Source organism: Mustela erminea, chromosome 16, assembly GCF_009829155.1.
Source record: "Mustela erminea isolate mMusErm1 chromosome 16, mMusErm1.Pri, whole genome shotgun sequence".
Classification (NCBI taxonomy): domain Eukaryota; kingdom Metazoa; phylum Chordata; class Mammalia; order Carnivora; family Mustelidae; genus Mustela; species Mustela erminea.
The window spans coordinates 49,098,394-49,123,211 of record NC_045629.1 but is presented as its reverse complement, the minus strand read 5'-3'; the positions used below and the strand labels follow the sequence as shown (position 1 = coordinate 49,123,211).

Genomic DNA, 24,818 nt, shown 5'->3' with positions numbered 1-24,818 from the left:
CCACCCTCACAGTGATGTCTCAGGAAGCTCACACACAGTCCTGAAGGCAGCTTGGCCTTGGGAGGCCAGTGGAAGGGGGTGAGGGGTGCTGAGCAGCAGTGGTGCGGCACCTGGGAACTCGGCCCTGACCCTTTCCTCCGACTGCTTGGCCCCGCAATACCAGGGAGTCTGGCAGTCTGCCTGGGTGAGCTGGTCCTCCAGAGAGGGTGCAGAGGGGCACAGAAGCTAGCAAGGGGTCAACCAGACAGTGCGCCTCCTCCTGGGAGCCCCTTCCTTAGCTAGGACTGGTGCAGAGCGCTGGGTGTGCTCGGTCTTGCAGGCCCATCCCCAGGGTTCCTGTGGCCTTCCTTTGCCTCTAGGGGTTGTTGCATTACCCCCAAACATAAACACCCTCATGCTATTTTGTCTCTATTTCCAAAAAGGTGCCTTTATGGCGTCTCTGCGTCAATCAGCCTAAAGCGTAATTGCCCTATTATAAACGCGGGTCTTGTTTCCGAACCTGCCATCAAAGGTCTCCCAGGCTCCCTCCCAAACACTGTGAGCTGCTTCCCCCTTTTTACTGGAGGGGAAGCGGCCTGAGAAGCCAGCTACCTATAAAACTGTGAATCAGGCAGGAAGCCAGCGCCTCATCCAGCCTATTAGCGTGACCGCCCAAGGGTGTTAGGTAAGCCCGGGAATCCTTCCTAGATGCCGGGAGTCACATGTCACATTCCACCTTAGGGAATGTTTCACCAACTTGCAGCTCAGCCTCCTAACCATCTTTCCACCGAAGAATTAAAAAAGGGTTTACAAACGCAGGATGAACATAGTCTAACTTTTTCTTAATGAATCACACTTAGGTTATGGCTAACAATTCTTTTTTTTTTTTTTTTAAGATTTTATTAATTTATTTGACAGACAGAGATCACAAGTGGCAGAGAGGCAGGCAGAGAAAGAGAGAGAAGTAGGCTCCCTACCAAGTAGAGAGCCTGATGTGGGGCTCCATCCCAGGACCTTGGATCATGACCTGAGCTGAAGGCAGAGGCTTAACCCACTGAGCCACCCAGGCGCCCCATGGCTAACAATTCTTAAATCATGTCATTTTTGTTTCTTCTCTAGCTGTCACTCCTGTCACTTCTGTTACCTGGTCCTTGTTTGCTCCTGTCTCTCTTTTTCAAAAGTTCCATTTTCCATTGGCTGAGGTCTGAAAAGCCAGATGGCTCTGTCTGGTAGAAATGTATGCAAACTAAATGTCGGCAAGTCATGAAGAATGATCAAAACTCTTAAGACTTGCTTACGTGCTTGGGGTTTGTCAACTATTTGAGCTCCTCAGAGATTTTTTAAATACAATTTTTTCCCCAAAGTCCACTTATCTACAGATAATTGATGAGTGACTTTATTTGCTGGTAAGCATTACTTCCTAGGTTATACCAAGATTCCCTACCTTTCATCTTATGTAGTCTTTTAGGATACTGGAGAGAATGATTCCAGCCTAGGATTCAAGCTTAGGAAACTTCAGGAGAATACACAAAGCTGGTATTATTTGCTGTATCAAATGTTCTCATTTTTCGCTAACCTCTGGGCACATTTACAAATATTCTTAAAGAAAGCTTTCATAGCTTATTATCTACCAAAGGGAAAATGGAAACCAAATCTGCTCTCACTCACACCTACCTTTTAAAAATATATTCATACAGTTGATTACTCTGAAAATGGACAGGCATGATGGCCAGCTGGCACGGGAAGCTGTTGTTCTGGAATCTACTCTAATGGTTGTTTTGATGGAATCTGAGGTTCCTCTGTTTCCTTATCCTTGGGAGCATTTTCCCTTGGCTGCTCACTCTATAAGGCCCTGAAGTCTGTGAGATCTTGACAAGGATGTCTCATTCTTGATAGAGGGAGAATTGTTGGCGTTCCAGAGTCTCCCTTCAGATGAGGACAGAACAAGGAGTTTCCCTGGGAAAGAGAATCCAGTATGGGGCTGGTGGCGAGTGGACAGTGGGTCAGGGTAGCGGGGGAGGAGGTTTACTAATGTTTATCTTCATGGGAACCAAAGGTGGAACAGATGGTCCCATCTGATTCTGAAGGGTGGGGAAAGGGAAGTGATTTTGTGGGGTTGCCTAAGTAGGAACCTCATTGACGAACGCCTGGAAGGGGTTTCATCAGATCGGGAGGGTGAAGAGGCTGGATTGTAAGGGCAGCAAATAAGCCCGCTCGGGAAAGCCCGAGTTGACCAAGAGGCCCTCTTCCTTCCTTCTCAGAGAACACGACCACCTCAGAGCTGGGGAAACATCTGAAAGTTCATAGCAATGTTTACTCAACGGATAAGCCACACAGAAGCTACGTACCTTTCCAGGAAGTCTGCTACAGCAGGGGTAAAGCCACAGGTAAGGAAGAAGGTGTAACTAGGTATAGCCCTGCTTCGTTTCTGACTCACCTTTTGGCTATGCCCGTCTGGCTTCACTATGCCTCAGCCTGTCCACCTGTCCAATGGGAGGAGGAGGGGGTGAGATCGTTTGTTTGGTAAAATTCCCTGAAATCTTTGGCGAAGGGTTCTTCAAAAGGGCGAGGGAGTATAATTATCCCTGAGCTATGAGGTATGCGGTTGCTATAAGTAGGGTCTGGAGTAGGATTGCAATGTCAGGTACCTGTTTACAGTGGGGCCTTGAGTGGTCCAGGAAAAAGCTTGTCAGAATTCTCTGGACATGCATTCAAGAGAGCAGAATTTCAGCCTTCCTGACGACCAGATCGCCTGTGTGGGCGCTTCTGGCCAAGGCTGTCCATCCTGGAGTGGACTTCTCAGTGTGACCCACTGTGGCAGCTGTAGATGAGGGCACATTCTGGGTCATCTCAAAGACTGGCCCAAAATATAATTAATTCTGAAGCAGCATGGCCGCATGAGTATGTGTGTGTGTGTGTGTGTGTGTATGTTTACATGTGTGTGCATGCAAGTGCAGACACTCTCTTGCCAACTCGGAATATGCCTTTAAAAAGTACAGTAAGTAGGCATCCCTGGCTGGCTCAGTCAGTGGCTCATGTGACTCTTGATCTTGGGGTTGTGGGTTCCAGACCCACGTTGGGTGGAGAGATTACTTAAAAGTAACATCTTCAAAATAAATGCATAAGATAAAAATTCAAAAAGGAACCGTAAAAATGCACCTAAGCCATCCCCCACAAAGTCAGTTCTAGGATGGCGTGTGTCTGTGTGTTTTAAATCCAGCGGTGGTGTCCAGCAGCAAGGTGGACACCTTAGCCTGTGGCTGTCCCAGACTAATATGGGAGGCATCTGCCACGGGGACTATGGCATCTTCTGAAAGCTGGGTCAGGGAATCACACTACTATTGGGGAGGCCTGGGAGCCAGAATGTTGGCCGGGGCAGGCTTTCCCACCAACCAGTAAGAGCCCTCGGGGGCCTGGTCCAGGGATAAACATGAAAATGCGGTGTGCGACCTTTGTCAGTTATCACAGGACACTTAGGTAGACCCATGGGGGACTAACTGTTGTGTGGGACCGCCAAGTGTTCAGCTTTACCCAGGTGCGACGGTGACGTTTCTTTTCTTTCATCTGGAACACAGAATGGAGGGATGGGAAGACACAGCTAAAGACAAGATTTCATTATTGACCTAAGCATGCGAGACGCGCCGGGACTTGTCCCCTTCCTCCCCCTCTCTCCCACTGCTTTCAAACCTCTTCCCTTATTATTCTTGTTGGTCTAGGCAATGGATTTTATTATTTGAGGCACCTGGTACAGAGTAGTTGTTCAACTGATACCCGGTGAATGCATGAAAACAAGCATTGGAACTTTCAGAAATACGCTGCGGAGTAGCCTGGTGAAGGATGTTGAGGTAGGAGCATGGCAGGTGAGCAGAAGGAAGGCAGTGGGGAGAGACTGCAGAGGGACGATCCCTCCCTCTCCTTCTCGGGCACCCTTCATCTGGGCCCCGCTGCGTGGCTGCCTCCCCTGCCAAGAGCCTCCCACCCTGTGGGAAATGGATGTTGTGTTATCTGCGCAGGGAATGATGATTCTGCGCTCTGATGCTCTGGGAGGCCCTGGGAAGCTAGACTGCCCGAGTCGGTCCATGCCTCCCCGGAACAGCAGGGGCCCTGCCCTGAAGGCTCAGCGTCATATGGGAATGACATCGCGAGGATGAGGGGGGATCCCCAAATCCCTGGTGAGTCCCGAGGGAACTTTCCAGATAGCAGAGTGAGGTTGTACAGAGCTTGTTCGTTGTTAATAATCTCAATTAAGAATCAGAAAAAGGAAAGGTTTTGTTTTACCTTCACTTTTTTTTTTCTCTTTCCCTATGCTTTTGCTTTGTGTAGATCCAAGTTTCTGACCCATGTTGTTTTCCTTCTCTGAAAAACTGCTTTTAACATCTCTTGCCAGGACGCTCTACCGGAACTAATTCCCTCCATTTTTGTATCTCTGAGAAAGTAGTTTTCCTTCACTTTTGAGGCATAATTTCACAGGGTACAGAAGAGTGAGTTTGTTTTTTTCTTTCAACATTTAAACTATTTTACTTTATTCCCTTCTTTGCATGGTTTCTGAGGAGATGTCAGATAAATTCTTATCTTTGCTCCTCTGTAGATCCCCCCACCCTGGCTTTTTTCAGGACTTTTAAAAAGATTTTTATTTATTTATTTGACAGAGACACAGCGAGAGAGGGAACGCAAGCAGGGGGAGTGGGAGAGGGAGAAGTAGGCTTCCTGCTGAGCTGGGAGCCTGATGTGGGGCTGGATCCCAGGACCTTGGGATCATTACCTGAGCCGAAGGCAGACACTTAACAACTGAGCCACCCAGGCACCCTTTTCAGGACTTTTAAAAAATCTTTGATTTTCTCTAGTTGGTAGATGATATGCCCAGATGGTTCCCCCCCGCCCCCACACTCAATTTATTCTTTTTGGTTTTCTCTGAGCTTTTTGGACCTGTAGTTTGGTGTCTAATATTAATTTGGGGGAAATTCTAAGTTATTATGGTTTCAAATATTTCTTCTGTTCCTTTCCCTTTTTCTTTTCCTTTTGGTTTTTCCATTATGCATATGTTACATCTTGTAGTTATCCCAGAGTTCTCAGATATCCTGTTCTGGATCTTTTTCTCTAGTTTTTGTTTGTTTGTTTGTTTGTTTGTTTGCCCTTGACTTTGGGAGGTTTCTATTGGTATATTCATTCGCCAGCTGAGATAGTCTTTCCTTAGCCATTTCCAATCTAAAAAACTCATCAAAGAAGTTCTTCATATCTGGTCAGTGTTTTTGTTTGTTTCATTGCCTGTTAGTGTTTTGGATCTCTAGCACTCAAAAAATCTTTCTTAAAATTTCCATCTCTCTGCTTACATCACTATTCTTATAATGCTGGCTACTGGATCCGTTGGAACGGTCATCATACTCATAATAGTTGCTTTAAATTCCCAGACTGATAATTCCAACATCCCTGCCATAACTGAGTCTAGTTCTGATGCTCGATCTGTCTCTTCACACTGTGCTTTTGTCTTTTACTGTGCTCTGCATGCTTTTCTTGGTAGCCAGAGGTGATGTAGTGGTGAAAAGGAATAGCCTTTTCACATACACACCTCCAGGTGTGTCGGGAGGCACAGCGTTCTGTAAGTCTTGGTTTTCTAGTGAGCTGGTGCCTGGAACTGGGAACTTTACAAGGGCTTCTCAGGGTTCCCTCCACTTTAGCTGAGAGACGGTGGCTGGAGGGCACTGGGGGTGGCTGTTTCGTTGCCCAGGTCAGTCAGGGTCTGACTCCCCAGCAAGTAAGGTTCTGGTTAAACAGTTTGTCTTTGAGCACAGCTTGTTAAGAAGAACAGAACGCTCTTAATATTTCAGAATGGTTCCTTGTCCTCTTTCCCTGCCAGAGCAGGAGGCATTTTTTCCCCCCTAATTTTCACTGTGAGAAACTGGTAGAGCTCCAGGAAGTAAGATCACAAGAGTGTGGGAGTCCCTGGACACTGGTTCTCCTTGAGTTTGTAACTCTCAGGGTTGTGCACACCGAGCTTCCAGCAGTTTCTCAGATATGGTTCAGGTTTCCCTCTCTCGTCACTCCTGGTCCCTGTGGTTCCCAGGGAGGTTTCTGCTGCAAGTCAGTTGGGATTCTCTGTATTCACCCGCCATTGTCTCCATTTCGCCGGGCAACAGTTTGCCCGGTGACCTCACTTCTCTTATGGATCTGAAAAGAATTGCTAATATTTCAATCTGTTCAGCATTTTCCTGGTTGCTAGGATGGAGTAGTGACTTCTCAGCTTCTTACATGCTGGAGCAGACTCCAGAAGTTCCACCCAGATGTTTTGAGATATAAAGGAAGCTAATACACACTGAGCACCTGCCCTAAGTCAGATGCTCTCTCTACCTGATCCGTTTTCCATTTACTCCTTTCAACAATCCTATAGGGATAGGCCTCATTCTCCCCCATTTTGCAACTGAGAAGTCAAGATTTGGAGGCAGGAGACAGCTGGCCCAGTGTTCATGTATTCTCGCTCACTCCACAGCCCATGTCCATCCAGCTATGTCCTCGTGCTGAAAATGAAGGAGGACTCAAGGGCAGAAACAACGTATGCATCAAAACCCATTTCCCATGTTTATAAAACCAGCTCAGACTATCATATTTATGGATAAAGGACCCTTTGTCTGATTTTATGCTAAAGATACCGGTGTTGGTAAAGCCCCCGGTTTTGAGTTGTTAGCATACTGCTAGACAAGGGCTCGGCATTTAATAAATTCTTGCTGAATAAATGAATGAACGAGTCTTCCGTATCACCAAGGAATTCTTTTGCTGGGTCTGGCACTATGCTAAGTGCTTCGCATTCCTTATCTCCTGTAATCCTCTTAACAATGTAGGAGAGGTGCAATTATTTTTCCCACTTTTACTGTCAGAAAAGGAACTTGCTCAAGGTCACAGAACTGTGCTTGTCAAGGTGGGGCTCAGCCCAGGTCTGCCAGGCTGCACAGTTCCTGCTCTCCATCTGGGCCGCCTCCCGATGGGTGGATGGGAGGGGCGTCCTTCCCATGGCCACCTGGGGTTGGCCCGCCTCCCAGTGATATTCCCTCTAAGCCCCTCGCACCCACTGCCGGGCATGTGCATCAGCTCCTCAGGCCTCCACATGCCTTCTCACCCAGCAGGCTGCCCCCAGACTCCAGCCAGGACTCCGCAGAACCAGCTAGATTAGCCAGTCAGGCGGAGGACAGGCTCAAGGGCTCTGCCCAGACTGACTCACAGCATGGTCCAGGCAAGCGTGGCGATGAGGAGGCGTTTGCCGTCTCTGCCTGGGGTGGACATGATCCCTTCTTCTCTTTCCTGCTCCAGAATGCTGGAAAGACAGAGCACAGGATTACAAGGTCAATGTCTGAGCCTGTGACAGGAGTCATCCTTACCAGTTGCTGGCTGTGTCATCCTGGGAAAACCCCTTAATCTCACCAAGACTCAGTTTCCTCCTCCTCCAGCACAATAATCACCATAAGGATAACAAACTCTATGTCTTGGGCTGTCATGCTAACTCAGTGAGAGCAGGCAGAGGAAGAAGGTACTCTGTAAGGCGCGCTTTGACACTCCCTGTAAGTGACTCAGGTCCCAGAGCCCGGGACATCGGCTTTGCTACTCCCTGCTACACCCCTTCCTCAAGGGGAAGGGGGTGTCCTTCATACATCGAAGATATCCCAGGAGCTGGTATTCTATCTAGGTGTGATTTCTGACTGCAGTGGTTGAAATAGTAGGCAGTGGAAGATCTACACCGTCCTAAGCTCTGCTGGCTGGGGTTACTTCCGCGGAGGAGTGGGGTTGGCAGCCTCTTTGAGGTCCCCACATCTTGAGAGACGTAAGCACACTCAACTTGTCCTTGCTGTCCTTAGATGTCCATGGATAACTCTCTCTCTCTCTACTTCCTGTACAGGTCCACCAGTCCCTCTCTTTCCTTAGAGGGCAAGGTGACATTATTTTGAATGACAGAGGGTCTTCATCCCTACTAATCGTGACAAGACCTCTGTGGTGCCTCCTCTCCCCTGGGATAGCCAAAGGTCTGCTGGGAGCAGCAGAGGATTGGTAAGAATTGGTTAAACTCAAACTGCATTCCTCCCATGCCCTCCAGACGCATGGAACCCCCCCACCCCCCTCCCCAAGTTAACTAGTCTTCCTCCTGGACCTCCTTCTCCACAAACTTTTGCTCAGATAGTCTGGCCGTCAGGGGCTGCTTGGGCAACAAAGCCTTCTGCTCTGAACCGAGAAGTTTAACACATGACGTCTGGCACAGGATAGAGACAGCGCTATGTACAATACGGATCTCCTTATGGCCCTCCCCACAAGGCTTGCTCTTTCGAGAAGGCATTTTCTTATTTCCCCTTGTTAAGAGGTAGGATCAGCCAGGGACATCCCTTGGTGTTGAAAAGTAGCTCTGAGGATAAACGTTCTGAGATCCTACTAGATTCTATTAGATCTATCAGACAGTAAGCAAGTATCCCTCTGGGATCTCAGTCCAAAGACAGTTGCCAAATATCCCAATGGTAAGTCAATATTTATGATCATGTTTGCAATTAAATGTGTGTGTGTGTGTGTGTGTGTGTGTGTGTGTGTGTTTCTATTTGTGCACACCCCAGCCACAAGTTACCAGAGGATCCTTTATTGCCTCCCTCTGTTGGGGTCAGTGACTGAATCTCCAATGCCATTGCAGGTTAAAACACAAATAAAATGAAATACTTCACCTGTTAAGTCTGAATACTTCTTTATTTCTACTTTTAGGCGATAATCTTTCTCCTGTTACTAGGAATTCGAAAACGGTTGATTAAACCATATATTAACATCCAAAGGAAGAAACCCAAATTTATCTTTATCACTTGATCAAAAGTATTTTACATTCCTAGCTGACAAAACACCACACTAATACTATCAATGCTCAACATGGGCATCTGGATATTAGTACATGATGGTGGTGGGCGAGAGTAGCTAGCTCAGGAAAGAGGCTCAGGAGAACAAAATGTCTTACCAACAAATATTCCTTTGAAGTACTCACTGAAAATACTAACAGTTTTGCAACTTTAAGATTGTTATCCTAGGACCTTATTTCAAGATTCATCAAGATCATAGAATTTGCAACTAGACGGCACCTGAGGGATCATCTAGATAGTTCCTGATTTCACAGATGACTACACTGGATTTGTATCAGCACTAAATAAGAAAAAAAAAATTCAAGAAGAGGCTTGGGTATATATATATTTGTTTTTAAAGACACCCTGAGCATTGTTTATCCATTCAGCTAAAATATACTGAGCACCTTCTATGTGCAGACACAGTACTAGGCACCAAGGATACTAGGGAAAGACATGGTCCCTGTTTTCAAGGAACTGAGATATACTAATAGGTAGGTATTACCATTCCCATTTTCTAGACGGGAAAACTGAGGTTCAGAGAGGTTAAGTCCAAGATCATATGGATGGATAGTAACAAGAAAGCAGGAATTCAACATGTGCCTATTAGACTGTATTATTTTTTTCTTGACTACATAATAAATTACCACAAACTTAGAGCCTTAAAACAATACCCATTTATTACCTCACACTTTCTATAGGTCAGAAGTTTCGGCCTGGTTTCACTCCATCCTCTGCTCAGGGCCTCATGAGGCTGAGATCAAGATGTCAGCCAGGACTGCAACCTCAGATGAGGCCCAGGGCCCTCTTCCAGGCTCCGTGGGTAGCAGAATTCAGTGCATTCTGGCTACAGAACCGAGGCCCTCAGTTCCTAGGGACTATACACACTTTCTGCCTTGTGATCCCCTTCACAACACACCACATTACTTCTTAGTGGCCACCAGGAGAGCATCAATGCTGCTTCATGTCTCTCCCTCCAGAGATGGCCTGGATTTTCTTTAGAGGTGTTCATCTGATTAGGTCAGGCCCACTCAGGATAATATTTCTTTCAGTTAACTCTAAGCCAGTCTTTAAAAAATTTTTTGTTTTATTAATTTTTTTCATCATGATAAGTGTCCTCTTTAATCTCTATCACCTATTTTACTCATAACCCCACCTATCTCCCCTCTGGAAACGATCAGTTTGTTCTTAGAGTTAAGAGTCTGTTCTTTGGTTTGTCTTTCTCTCTATATATTTCTTTTTCCTTTCCTTGTGGTTTTATTTCCTAAATTCCTCATATGCCTGAGATTATATAGTATTTGTCTTTCTCTGACTTATTTCACTTAGCATTATACCCTCTAGTTCCATCCACATTGTTGCAAATGGCAGGATTTCATTCTTTTTAATGGTTGAGTAATATTTCATTTATATCTGTACATATACATCTTCTTTATCCATTCATCTATCAGTGGACACTTGGGCTGCTCCCATAGTTTAACTATTGTTGATAATGCTGCTATATACACGGGGTGCATATATCCTTTTGATTTAGTGTTTTTGTACTTTTAAAGTAAACACCCAGTAGTGTAATTACTAGATCATAGGGTAGATCTGTTTTTGATTTTTTAAGGAACCTCCATATTGTCTTCCACAGTGGCTGCTCCAGTTTGCATTCCCACCAACAGAGCTGGAGTCTTACTTTTTCTCCATATCCTTGCCAACGCCTTTTGTTTCTTGTTTGTTGATTTTAGCCATTCAGACAGGTGTGAGGTGGTATCTCCTTGTAGTTCTGATTTCCATTTCCCTGAAGAGTAACTTTTCATGTGGCTGTTGACCATCTGTGTATCTTCTTGGGAGAAATGTCTATTCTTCTCTTCTGCCCATTTTTTTAAACTGGATTATTTGGCTTTTGGGTGTTGAGTTGTATCAGTTCTTCATATATTTTGGATATTAGCCCTTTATAAGATATGTCATTTGCAAATATCTTCTCCCATTCAGGGGGTTGCCTTTTAGTTTTATTGATTGCTTCCTTTGCTGTGCAGAAGCTTTTTATTTTGATGTAGTCTCAATAGTTTATTTTTACTTTTGTTTCCCTTGCCTCAGGAGATGTATCTAGAAAAAAAGTTGCTATGGCTAATGTCAGAGAAATTACTGCCTATGCTCTCTTCAAAAATATTTATAGTTTCAGGTCTCACATTTAGATCTTTAATCCATTTTTTTGAGTTTATTTTTGTGTATCATGAAAGAAAGTGGTCCAGTTTCCTTCTTTGGCATGTAGCTGCCCAGTTTTCCCAATACCATATTCATTCCTTCTTTGTTGAAGATCAATTGACCATATGCTTGTCGGTTTATTTCCATGTTTTCTATTCTTTTCTACTAACCTATGTGTCAATTTTTTATGCCAGTACCATACTGTTTCAATTACTACCCAGAAGTAGTAATATAACTGGAAGCCTCGAATTGTGAGCCTCCAGTTTTGTTTTTCTTTTTCAAGATTGCTTTGGCTATTCAGGGTCTTCTGTGGTTCCAGGAAAATTTTAGAACTGTTGTTGGTTTTGTGAAAAATGCTGTTGATGTTTTGATAGAGATTTTTGTTAAATCTATAGGTTGCTTTGGATAGTAGAGACATTTTAACAGTATTTATTCTTCTAACCCATAAGCATAGAATGTCTTTCCATTCCTTTGAGTCATCTTGAATTTCCTTCATCAGTATTTTATAATTTTCAGAGTACAGGTCTCTCACCTCTTTGGTTAAGTTTAGTCCTAGATATTTTATTGGTTTAGGTGCATTTGTAAATAGGATTGTTTCCTTAACTTCACTTCCTATTCCTTCACTAGTAGTGTATAGGAATGCAACAGATTTCTGTACATTGATTTTGTATCCCGTGACTTTACTGAGTTCCCTTATCAGTTCTAGTCATTTTTTGGTGGACACTTTAGGGTTTTCTGTATATAGTATCATCTTGTCTGAAAATAGTGAGAATTTTACTTCTTCCTTACCTATTTGGATACCATTTGTTTCTTTTTGTTGTCCAATTATTGTGGCTAGGACTTCCAATACTATATTGAATAAAAGTGGTGAGAGTGGACCTTCTTGTCCTGTTCCTAAAGCTCTCCATTTTTCCCTATTGGGTGTGAGTAGATGGTTTTTCATATAAGGTCTTTTTTTTTTTTTTAAAGATTTTATTTATTTATTTGACAGACAGAGATCATAAGTAGGCAGAGAGGCAGGCAGAGAGAGAGGGAAGCAGGCTCTCTGCTGAGCAGAGAGCCCAATGTGGTGCTCCATCCCAGGACCCTAGGATCATGACCTGAGCTGAAGGCAGAGGCTTTAACCCACTGAGCCACCCAGGTGCCCCATATAAGGTCTTTTTAAATGTTGCAGTATGTTTTCTCTAGACCTACTTTGCAGAGGGTTTTTATCATGAATGGATGGTGTACTTTGTCAAATTCTTTTTCTGCCTCTTTTGAAATGATCATATGGTTTTTATCCTTTCTCTTGTTGATATGACGTATGTTGATTGTTTTGATCCCATTTGATCATGGTGTAAGATTTTTTAATGTATCATTGAATTCAGTTGGCTAATATTTTGCCGAAGATTTTTTGCATCACATTCATGAGAGGCATTGGCCTGTACTCTTTTCTTGTGGTGTCTTTATCTGGTTTTGGTATCAGGGTGATACTGGCATCATAAAATGAATTTGGAAGTTTTCTTTCTTTTTCTATTTTTTTGAAATAGTTTGAGAAGAATAGGTATTAGCCCTTCTTTAAATGTTTGATAGAATTCACCTGTGTACCCACCTGGTCCTGGACTTTTTTTTTGGATGGGGAGGAGTTTTTTGATTACTGATTCAATTTCATTGTGGCAACTGGTCCGATGAAATTTTCTGTTTCTTCCTAGTTTGTCTTGGTAGATTATGTTTCTAGGAAACTCTAAACCAATCTTAATTATATCTGTAGAATCCCTTCACCTTTGCTATATAACCTGACCTATTCATTCTAGTAAAATCCCGTCATATTCACAAGTCCTGCCCACATTCATGGGTAGGATGTGTACACTAAGGGGCAGGAATCTTGGAAGACCATCTTGGAATTCTGCCTCCTACACAGATGTCAGTGCTCACATATTCTTTAAACTACTTAATTCCTTGCCCCAATGTTATGGGTGTGGGTTCTGGGCCTAGGAAGACATACCAAAAAAAAATAATATGATGTAAGTGCAATGAAAGACCTGTATACAAAGTAGGAAGAAAAAATGGTTTACTATGCATAGGTGGTGAAATTGGTGGGGAAATATTTGAGGGAAACTTCAAGAAGTGGTATTTCACCTGGCTGTTTAGGAAAAAATAACATGCCTTTGCATTTTTGTCTCCACCACCTAGCACAATCTTAAGGCACCCAGCAAACCCTTGTTTGATAAATGTTTGTTAATGTGAATGGCCATGTAAGTGTTTCCTAGGCAGAGAAAAGGAAAAGAACATTCTAGGTAGATGTAATTTCATGTATAGAGGCCCAGAGATTTGAAGTCACATGTTATATTCAAGATCAGTTAGAAGACCAGATTCTTTAAACATGCAAGGTAATATGTGGCAAGAGAAGAACCAAACAATGGGACCAGAACATGGAGGGCCTTGAATATTGTGCTAAGGAGGCAGGACTTTATTTGTAAATAAAGGGGAACACTGGAGAGTTTTTAGAAAGTGAAAAGAATGAGATTTGTGTTTGAGAATGTTAGAACACAGTATGAAGACTGGTTTGGGGTGAGGATTAGAATGGGTGAGAGGGAGGATAACCCAGGGCTGTAGAAGTTAGGGCTGGGTGGTCTCGTAGTACAGGTGAGGAAGGGGGAAGAGCTACACTAAGATAATGGCGATGTGATGGAGAAGAGGAATGGCTTCTGAAGCTGGCAGCAGATTTGACAGAACAGCGTGCCTGATGGATTTGAGGAGTGAAGAAGTCATGGAGGATAACCTGAGAATGACTCCAGTTTAGGATGTGGGCAAATAGTGGGACCATCAATTGAGCTTGAAGTCTAAGAGAAAGAATACTTTTGAGGAAGAGAAGGAAGGGTTAGTAGTGATGGTGGGAAAAGGGTGGCTGTGGATAACAAGGATATTTGGGGACTTGTTGAGTTTGAAGTACCTGTGGAATATCCCAGCAGAGAAGTCCAGATAGGGACAGTTGAGCTCTGGAGCTCAACAGAGCTGGGTACACATTGGAGTCTCCAGCTCCTGCGTGAGCCATCAAGTCCAAGCAATGGATAATCACAGAGGGACAGGGTGTAGAGTAAGAAAATAGAGAAGCTGAGGATAAAACCATGAGTCCCTAGCTGCAATGTCAAAGGAAGAAAACACGAGCTGGAGGCAAATGCTCGTGAGGCTCTGAGGGGACTGTGGCTTTGGGGATATATAGGGCAGAATACAAACAAGGAAGAAAGGAGGGGCTGCTTCATCATCAGAAGGAATCGTGCCCATGAAAATCTTTGCTGGTATTTCACTGGCTTGAGCTGTAAAAAATACAGAGAGGGCAAAACCCACCACACCATGCGTAATTTAAACAAACACACAACTCTAAGTAAATTAGCTGGTAGAACAGACTGTTGCAGATTTCTTAATTGGATTAGGAAATCCTTGTTTTAACTGAGGTCTCTCTCCTTTTTTTTTTTTTTTGATGAAAAAAAAAAGGACTTTGAATTAAAACACATTATTCTCCTTTGATCTCTCTAATGAAGAGATTTGACCCAAGTATTCATCAGCCCTTAATGAAAATCAGTGGTGTTCCTGTTAAACTTTCCACAGTTTGTTTTCTCATAACTCGAAGAACAAAAGAGGATCTTTCATAAGATCATCAAGGGTAAACAGAATTTCCCAAGAAGAGAAATCACTGTGGAAAAACAAAATTTTAAAAAGGGACAGATCCATTTCTGTTCAGTTTTCCTTTGCCTGTGCTCAGACCACACCAAAGAAGCAACAAATGTCAGGAGTTGCTTGGCCCCACCCAACCATGGATGTGCCTCAGACTTACCCAAAGAAGGACAATATACTTAATTGGAAAATATATATAAAGATAGAATCAACCTCGTGCATGTCAATTCATCACCATCTCAGACCTCATTATCCAGAGTGGCTGCCCAAGGATAATGAGTTAGTCAAGGCCCAGTCTCACTAAAATGTAGAGATTCAAGTGCCAAAAAGTAAATCTCTCCCTGCTCTCTCTTCTGCTCCCTGGAGTCTGATGTCTTGCTGTGTGGCTGGGCAGGTATTCACATTCTTGGTGACTTGGAGGAGGCAGAAGCTTTGGCAGCGAGGCAATAACACGCACCACACAAACACACTCGTTTTGGTCCTCTCCAATTCCCTGAAGCAGACTTGTTTACTTCAGTCAGAATGACAGACCTTTATGTTCTAGAATGAGGCTGAGAATGTTTCTGTGAAATGATCCTAGCTCTCTGCTAGTTAGCAAGTGGCTGCTGTGACTGGGCTCACAGGGGATGACAGAGGGGTGAGAACCTTGAACCATGGGCCAATGACATGAGAAATAGAGACCTACCCAAGGACAGAGGAAGACCCAAAGAAGGATGGCCGAGACAGCCAAGAATGGGAAAGGCCAGCAGTTCCGCAGCCTGTCTGAACAGAGGGCCCAGGCCATTAGCCCATGAGTCAGAGCAGAGGGGAACCAAAGAAGAAAGCCCATGAAGTTGGAAAGAATAGAAAAAGACAAGGTATTTTCTTAGAATGAAAAGCCACACACTCTTTTCCTCCCCTCCCCAGCCTGACTGGCACTCTGCTTTCTGAAGCTCTTGGGAAAGGTGTCCCAATACAGAAATGCTCTCTGGCCTATCTGTTCATAAGGAAATCAGTTTATCATTCTAACTGAAAATGTATGTGAATGTCAGCAGTAAATTGTTTCTTATGCAGAAGTGAAGGAGTTTGGGTCTGAGTACTTTTATCCCCTGCCATGAGGACATTTGAAGTTAAAGCAGAGGTGAAAATGTGCAATGGTATGAGCACAATCAAATGGGGCCCAAATCCTGGTCCTATACCACTTATGGGATGACTTTGGCTAGGCACTTAATTTTTCTCAAACCTCAGTCTTCTCATCCATATAGTGGGAATAGCGATATCCCAGACTGATAATCCTGTATCAGCAATTCTCTGCAAAACAGATAGTTTTTAAAAAGCTTACAGGAAATTCAGTTGCCCCAAAACCTGATCTGAATTGATGTGACACCTTGTATAGTCTTAGTTATCCCATCAAACATGATTATCCGTATTTTTGTTGCAGAAATATTAATTTTTTGATGATGGATGCTGCCCCAGGCCTTTCTAGGGGATATTTTGAAAAATGTGGAATATGCAGATTTGTCTTTTAGAAATCTGAACAATTTGAATTCTGAAGCCTACTGGGGATCTGGATAGAATCTGGATATAATGTATGTGAGATGCTTGTCACATTGCCTGGCACTCCATAAATGCTCAAGAAACATAAACTAAACTATATTATTAAAAACAAACACACATATAAAGAAGGAATGATTCTGCTCTTGTTGTTGGCACTCTGGAATTCACTCTGGAATTCCCCTTCCAGGGGAAACACAAGACTGAAGCTCTGACTCCCCTTCATCAGCCCAGTTGGGAGAACCCACATTCGACAAGGAAAGTACCTCTGGTGGGAGGCTTATGCACCATGTTCTGGTTGGTGCTATGGAGTTGACACCAAGAGCGTAAAAAGCCAAGGAAGAAAGTTCCAAATGCACAACATCCAAGCATTACAAGAATAGGGAACAAAAGAAGGTGGTGGGAATTGCTGGGTCTCAGTTTCTTCATGTGTAAAATGGGCAAACAGTACAGTACATACCAAAAAGTTCCATCACGGTGGCAAAGCACTCAGTGTGGAGCCTGGCACAGAGAAGATGCTCGACAAATGATAGGCAGACAGGTGCCTGTACCCACTGTGGATTGTGAATGACAAAGAAAGCTGAGGTGATGGCCCGGTCCAGTTCTGTCTGCCCTGAATTGGCCAGGGTGCCCGCAAGGAAAGATTAAAGATTTATCCCTCCTGTGAAAGTGAGGCAAAGAGGGCCAAGCAGAAGGGGCTAGCATTCCTTGAAGAGTCCTAAGCCCATGGTGGATGGCACTGAACCTGGCTTCTTCTCTGCCCGTGAGGTAGTCACCTGGGCCTCTTTTGGGGACCTCTGATTCAGTAGGACCATGGTATACCATCAAAGGTGGGGATTACAAGGTGATTTGTGGACACACAGATAGTCAATAAAGCTCATTCACTCCCTGAATCTAAGTCTTAGCAGGATTACCGAGTCCCAGTTTGACTCTAAGTCTTATAAAAGGACTAATTTTAAAGTGTACTCAGGAGGAAAAGGTTTTTTTCTGTCCAAGTGAATCCTTTCATGAAGGAGACCATTCACCCAAATTATCACCTTGTCCTCATATGCCCACATCAGCACACGAAAAGTAAACAGTATTTGTTACAGAGGGTGGCCTCAAGATTATCCATAGCCAATGCCTGGTTTTCTGTAGTTAGAGACTTTGACCTACGTAATCACATTTTTTTCAGACCTGAGCCATGGGGCTTGAGAAATGTCAGGTGTGAGATGTTCTCAACCTTGTGACATTCCTAAGCACAATTATGTTCTGCTTTCTGTCCATTTTGACTGGAAGGGAGGATCTTCCCCATTCCCACCCTCTTATAGACCTCAGGACTCAGCTTCTCATTCCAGGTGAGTCACAGCAGTATTGAGAACACACCTTCACAGAGCCTGTCCCCCACCCCAGCATGAAGAGGCTTCCCGAACCATCCTTTGAATGGTGCCTGTCCCTGAAATCACTCCCGACCCTTGAGAGCAAGATGGAACAACAGGCAGACCGGCAGCATGACCAGCAAGGCTGGGGCAACTGAAGAAGGGATGGAAAATAAACACAAGAGAGAGAAAAGGGAATTCTTTTAGAAATAATTTGACATTTGATTAGTTTCTTAAAGCATCGAAGTATAAAATATTAATGAGTCCATAGTGGTACGAATAAATGACCAAAAAGCATTTACATGTAGGAGAAAGGACATATCTTCCTTATAAATAAGAATTCCATTTAATACATGTGGAAAAAATGAAGAAATCAGAAAATTGCCACTAGAATACCACGGTAACAGAGCTGCAGGCAATCCACTGATGGGAGCTAAAATTAGCAGGCAAACTTTGAAGAGAAACTGGATATTTGCATAGTCTCAAAGTAGTCTTCTCATCATAATTATTAATTACGAAGAGAAAAAGAGTAACTTCACAGTGGGGAATCCCAGCAAACACCACCCTATCCAAATGATTGAGGTTCCCATCATCAGTATTAAGACACAACAATGCATGTAAAGAAAAGTAGGCTTGCCAAAAATGCATAATTTCAGCTCAACCATAAGAACACGTTGAAGCACCTCAAATTAAGCCACGTTCAGCAAAATAACTAATCAGTGCTTCCAAACTGTCAAGGTCATAATAGGCAAGGAAAGACAGAGAGAGGGGCTGTCAGAGACGGGCTCCCACTACCCCTGGCCACTAGAGGCAGCGTGGGGTTATCTGGATTGGGGAATGGACCAGGAAAAGGACCCTTGTGGAAAAGCTGGTGAGATGGAAACAAAGTCAGTCACTTTGTTAATATTGTCCTTGTTTTAATTTCTGAATTTTGATCATTGTACTGTGATTATTGCTAGATGTGAAATTTGGGGAAGCCAGGGAAGCCAACAAAGGAACACTCTGTATTATTTGTGCAAGTTTTTTCAAAGTCTAAAATTATGTCAAAACTTTTTTTTTTTTTATGTCAAAACTCCGTGCATTGTTGAATAACCAATTTGGTATTATTTCTATTGTGAATTCCATATTGGGGATGGGGGAGAAAAGATGAGGTACTATGTCCATTTCTAGGCTCAGGACCTGGAAGTACTGCTCTGGGCAAACTGGCTCTGTCCCTGAAAGGTCACCAGGCAGTTCGGTTCCTCACCCATCCCATTTCTTCCCACCTCAGAGGCCAAAAGAACCTAGAAACACCTGCTACTGCATCACCACACCCTCTTCCAGGAGCTTGGGCCCCTGACCCTCCAGGGTGTGACCCTACTTTGTGGTGTCACTAGGGCAATCCCACCAGACTAGAACATTCCACCTGAATTCCAGAAACAGGCTTGGGGGCAGGTCATTTCCTTAGTGTAATAAGAGAACCTGTTTTGCAGGCTGTAATAATTAGATGAGATAGTCTGTGGTACAACACAGGCAGATCTTGAAAAAATTATAGGAAGTGCAATAAACCAGACACAAAAGGATAAGTATCCTATGATTCCACTTATAGGAGGTACCCATGGGAGGCAAATTCATAGTGGCAGAAAGAACAGACATTATTACCAGGGCCTGGGGGAAGGGAGAGATGAGGGCTCCCTGCTTAGTGGATACAGAGTGTCTTTTGGGATGGTGAAGTTCTGGAGATGAGTAGCTGGGATGGTTGGTCTTAAAACAGGATGAATGGCCTGAATTGTTCACTGAGAAGTGGTTACAGTGGTAATTTTTAGGTTATGTATATCTTACATGATGCAAAAAAAAATTTTTTTAATTAAAAGAATTAACTGAGATGATAAAAAAGCTCCCAGAAAGCCCCGGCCCATGGCGGGTCCTCAGAGACTGTTTGCTTCCTCCCTCACTAAAGTTTTAAAAAATAGAACTATCACATAGTTGTTCAATGTGATTTTTTAAAAAAGATTATCTTAGAGAAAGAGAGGGCGTACATGCGAGTGGGGGGAGGGGCAAAGGCGGAGGGAGAGAGAGAGACTCTCAAGCAGACTCCCTGCTAAGTGCAGGGGCCCCACGTGGGGCTTGAGCTCAAGACCCTGAGATCACCAGCTGAGCCGAAATGGAGAGTTGGACACTCAACTGACTGTGCCACCCACGTGCCCCTCAGTGTGATTTTCCACCATGGTGGCCACATACGATTTTTATGATTAACCACATTCTTAACTCCGCAATGGCCTGATTTCCAACATTTATTTTTTGTTCTAGGCAACATTAAGACTGCATGAGGAATTTTTTTTAATAGTTAAGTTTGAATGTCCCGTGAGAACGTTTGTGTCTACAATAAAAGGTAAAACTAAGCTGCCTGCGCCCTTCACAACGTCGCTGGGAGGACATGTGGCCACGGCCACTGGTGCAACTTTACTAGTAAGTTTGTGGCTAGACCGCACATCTCTTGCTCAGTTAAGTCACGTCCCTTCCCACATTTGCCCAGTCCCTTCCAGCCTTCTCCCGACCTCCACTGCCACAAACACTGCCACCACTTCCAACCACGGATGTCCGAGCCACGCAGGGAGATAGTTTCATACCTGGACTCCCAGACTAGGTTTGGCATTGCTTGTGCGGACATCACAGCTGAACTTGAAAGTCCCTCTTAGAGTTAGTGCTGTCCGGGCATTTTCGTGCTGCCAAGCGTGTGGCCAAACTCCGCCAACACGCTGAGCTCCGGCTGGTGTCTCATTGCCCTTATCACCACGGTTCCCCGCTGCCTGGCAAGACTGTAACACTCAGCCTTTCCTTAAATGAGGCTTACCGTGCAGGGTCCTGGCCTTGGACGCCGGGGTGAGGTACTGTCTTGCAGAATAGTTCTGTTTGATGGTTTTCTGTGGTGGAAATTTGTATTGTTCCACATTTTAGGTTTGGTTTTGTAATCACTGATTATATAATGAATTCTGATTCTGTGCCTGCAAAATCATCTGCACTGTTAAAGACACAGGAGATAATTCAGCTGCTTTAGAACACGCAGACATGGAAACTGCATTCGAGCCTCCCTCCTCTCTACCCTCCCTGTTAATCTCAAGAAGGATCAGTCTCACATCATACTACAGTCTGGGGGGAATGGGATGGCAGGGGCACAAGATGGTACCTCTTTCACTTTTGCACAAAGAGTGGTAGATTCCAGAAGGATTTGAAATGTGCTGTTGTCAAATACACACTACCTTTAGTGGGGCTAACTCAACCTGCCTCAGTCATCTCTTGAAAGCCTTGACTTCAAGATTAGAGTTGCCAGGTAAAATACACAGCTCCCAGTTAAATTCCAATTGCAGATAAACAGTGAATCCCTTCTTACTGTAAGTATGTCCCAGATACTATGTGGGACATACTTACACTAAAAAAATTATTCATTATTTATCTGAAATTCAAATTTAGCTAGGCATCCTCTTTTTTGTGTTTGCTAAATCTGGCAACCCTCTTGAGATCAGACTGTCATCATTGTCCTATCCTCCAGGTCTGCCCTTGTGGGACTCTGATAATTCTCCTTCTGCCAAGAAGCCTGAGACAGAATGAGGCAAAGGAAGAATCTTAAGTACGCTTGGCTTTTTGTTCTTATCTAGCTCCAGGTGTCACAGATCTGCATTAAATTCATACATAAATTAAAACCTTTCATTTGGACAGCTGAGGTTTAGTTCATTTTTATCATGAAACTTTAGCAAGATTGGATTCCATTGAGAAGAAAGATGGCATGAAGAAGAATGATCTAGGTAGGGATCAAGAGACCTGGTCTGTTACCCCAGGCAAGTGAAACCTTAAAGGGTTAGATTAAATGACCTCTGAAGTCCCTTCTAGGGCTAAAAATGTTATGACTCTAGCTTCAAAAGGTCTGAAACTGCTGAAGCATGTTATTGAAATCACAATCATAGATGGAAACATTCTTAAACATCAGGAAGTTTTTATTTATGCTGAAGATTTTTAATAAGTTCCTTATCAAATATCTATCTGAGAAGAGTACAAATCTTGACATCCTCAGAACTGTTGCTATTACATTAAATATTTTATGCAAACTTTTTACTTAATTAGTATTCAGGAACAAGATTTGCCTGTCAGAATACTCTAACAGAATTTTCCACATGTCTCATGTTCTTAAGTGATTTTGGTAAAACCCAGCAATCTAAATTGAAGACTTAAACATGGACTCAAGTCATTAGTAGTCACTATAAGGAGAGATCAATATGATCTTGTAAGAAGAAAGATATTTAATGGAAACTTTCTTTTTTTAAAGATTTTATTTATTTATTTGAGAGAGAGAACATGTGCAGGGGGAAGGGCAGAGGAAGAGGGAGAAGCAGACTTCGCACTGAGTAGGGAGCCTGATGTTGGACTCCATCCCAGGCCCCCGAGATCATGATCTGAGCTGAAGGCAGATGCTTCACCGACTGAGCCACCCAGGCTCCCCAGTGGAAACATTCTTAATGTAGACCCAAAGTACATGCTGAGGAAAAAAGCACTTAGGTGAGCAAACAATTCATTCTTCCCAAGCAGATTCAAAAGACATATTGATCACATGGTCCATCCCATATACTACTCTGGTCTCCACCTCCATTTTTATGTTTATAGCTTCCAAATCTCCATGTCCACATTTCTCCTAAGTTTCAGAACCAAATTTCCAACTCCCTGCTAGAAATCTTCACCTAGGTGTTCCACAGGCATCTCAAACTCAGGAAATCCACAACCTGCTCTGTAGATCATCTCAAACTTGGTTAATGGTATTGTTATCCACCATTGTTATTAGCACAAGCTAGAAATCTGGTAATTACCTCCACCCTGAGTCAACAGGATACCAGTCCACTCAATTCCATCTTCTAGATGTCTCTGGAATCTCTGTCCCCTTTACCCGTTCCAAGGCTATGGTCTAGTTCAAGCACTCTCTTGTGGACTCCTGCAGTGAGCTGTCCTCAGACTCTTTCCACCTATCTGACAGATCTCACATATGGCTCCAACATCCTGTCCTAAGATGGTGCTGCTCAGAACAGCTGTCCACTTCTTGGAGAAGACCATCCCAACTCTCACATGGTAAATGTGGCCTTCTGACTTCTGACCCCAGCTACTACTCCAGCTTCATCTCCTTTCTCAAATCTCTAACACCCAGCAATGCATCATTTCCCTGGACCAGTATCTCCTTCCTTGCTTACCTATCCTGATCCTTTTATGGAAATATGCCCCCTCATCTTCTCCAGCTGCCAAATTTCCACCATCCTTCATGACCTTGTTCAAGTGTTACCTCTGGGCAGGTTTCTCCACCTAGTCCCCTCCTTACTCCATCATAGGTCCTATTAATGACTCCTCCCCCTACAAGGTCTCCGCACTTTGTTTATACCTTAATTGTACTGCTAAGTCTTCATGTTACAATTAGCTACTTTTTATCTGCTTCCTATGGTAAACTAAGAACCTTTTGAAAATGGGGCCTGGGTTTGTTTGGCTTTGCAACCATGAAACCTAGCCAAAGGCTTGGTATGTGGCAAGTGTTCCATAAACATTATTGGTGGTGGGGGGGGGGTGGATAAATGAAATAAAAAAGAAGGTCCATTTTTAGATAGGTATTGTCCTAAGTGCTTTATCTCATTTCTTTCCAATAACAACTTTATGGAGAAAGATAATACTCTTACTTCAATTTTATAGATTAAGAAACCAAGAATTTAAGTAACTTGCCAAGTCTACATAGTTAATAAGTGATCTGGCCCACACATGGAGTTTGTTCCTGCAGAGTCCTTCCATTCTCAGCTATGTGGGGGTATTAATGAGCAGAGGAGAGGTCAAATGTCAAGAGGCCTTAAGAGGCACTATAAGGAGCAGGGATATTCTACAGGTTGGGTAATCTGTTTCTCAATTATTAGAAACTCATTACTAGTTAAATGTTCTGTAAATATTTAATCCTAGGCTTTCTGGTCTTCATTTTTGCTTTTTACATTTTTTTTATTATGGTGAAATAATTGCTATTACAGAAAGAGTGCATAAAACATGTATAGTTTCAGAATAATTATGACGTATAACTTCCACCCATGTCAAAAAGTAGAATTGTCAGGGCCTTTGAGGCCCTCTTGTCCCTCTTCCAGAGTGCTGGAGGAACCACCATCCTGCCTTTTGTGATAATCATTTCCTTTTTTTATTTGTTGTTTTGTCACATCAATAAATATAAATATAGATTAGATATAGATATATAGTGTATCTTTCAGTAGTGTCCTATTGCTGGGGCACCTGGGGGGCTCAGTCAGTTAACTGTCTGCCTTCGGCTCAGATCATGATCCCAGGGTCCTGGAATCAAACCCCATATCAGACCCCACATTTGGCTCCTTGCTCAGCAGGGAGCCTGCTTTTCCCTCTCCCTCTGCTGTTCCCCCTGCTTGTGCTCTCCCTCTATCAAATAAATAAATAAAATATTTTAAAAAATAGTTTCCTATTGCTGCTATAAAAAATTGCTACAAATTTAGTATATTAGAATTATCTTACAGTTCTAGGGGTCTGCAGGACTATGTTCTTTCTAGAGGCTCTAGGGAAGAATCTATTATCTTGCCTTTTCTAGCTTCTAGAGGTTTCCTACATTCCTTGACTTGTGGCCCCTTCCTCCATCCTCAAAGTCAGCGGCATGCATCTTCTGTCCTGTCTGTGCTCTGCTTTGTTCTCTTCTCTCCATGACTCTGACTCTCATACCTTACCTCTTAAAAGGATCCCTGTGATCATATTGGGCCAACTGGATAATCCAGAAAAATCTCCTTATCTGAAGATTCTTAACTTAGTCACTTTTGCAAAGTTCCTCTTGCCATGTAAGTTAGCATATTTTTAGGTTCCAGGGATTGGGATATGGATATCTTTGGGGGCCATAATTTAGCTTGTCTAAAAAACCCTTTTATATAATTTCCTTTACTTATGTCTTTTTTTAACTTTGTAAGTATGGACTCATATAGTATATATTCTTTTGCTCAGTAATCCATTTACATTTAATGTAATTATTTATAATTGCGATTTAAAACTGCCATCTCATTTATATTTGTCCCATGTATCATGTGTTGTCTTTTCTTTGTTTCTTTCTTGTGTTCTTGGATTGATTAAAAAAAAAAAAACAACACACACACAGAAAAAAAAAAAAAAAACCTAAAAAATTATTCTATTCTTTTCCTTCTACTAGTGTGAAAATTATATACTTTTAGTGATTACCCAAAAAATTAATATACATCCTTAA

At 43.1% G+C, this 24,818-nt stretch overlaps 1 long non-coding RNA gene across 1 annotated transcript; it reads right to left on the bottom strand.

Annotated features, from left to right (window-relative positions):
• Positions 1-1,086: 1,086 nt before the first annotated feature.
• On the bottom strand, positions 1,087-20,504 carry LOC116574762. The gene is made up of 5 exons (XR_004279474.1): positions 20,173-20,504; positions 7,190-7,282; positions 3,511-3,543; positions 2,628-2,800; positions 1,087-1,935 (listed from the first exon to the last, which is right to left on the bottom strand). It is a non-coding gene; the product is annotated as an uncharacterized LOC116574762 (long non-coding RNA).
• Between the last annotated feature and the right edge of the window lie 4,314 nt (positions 20,505-24,818).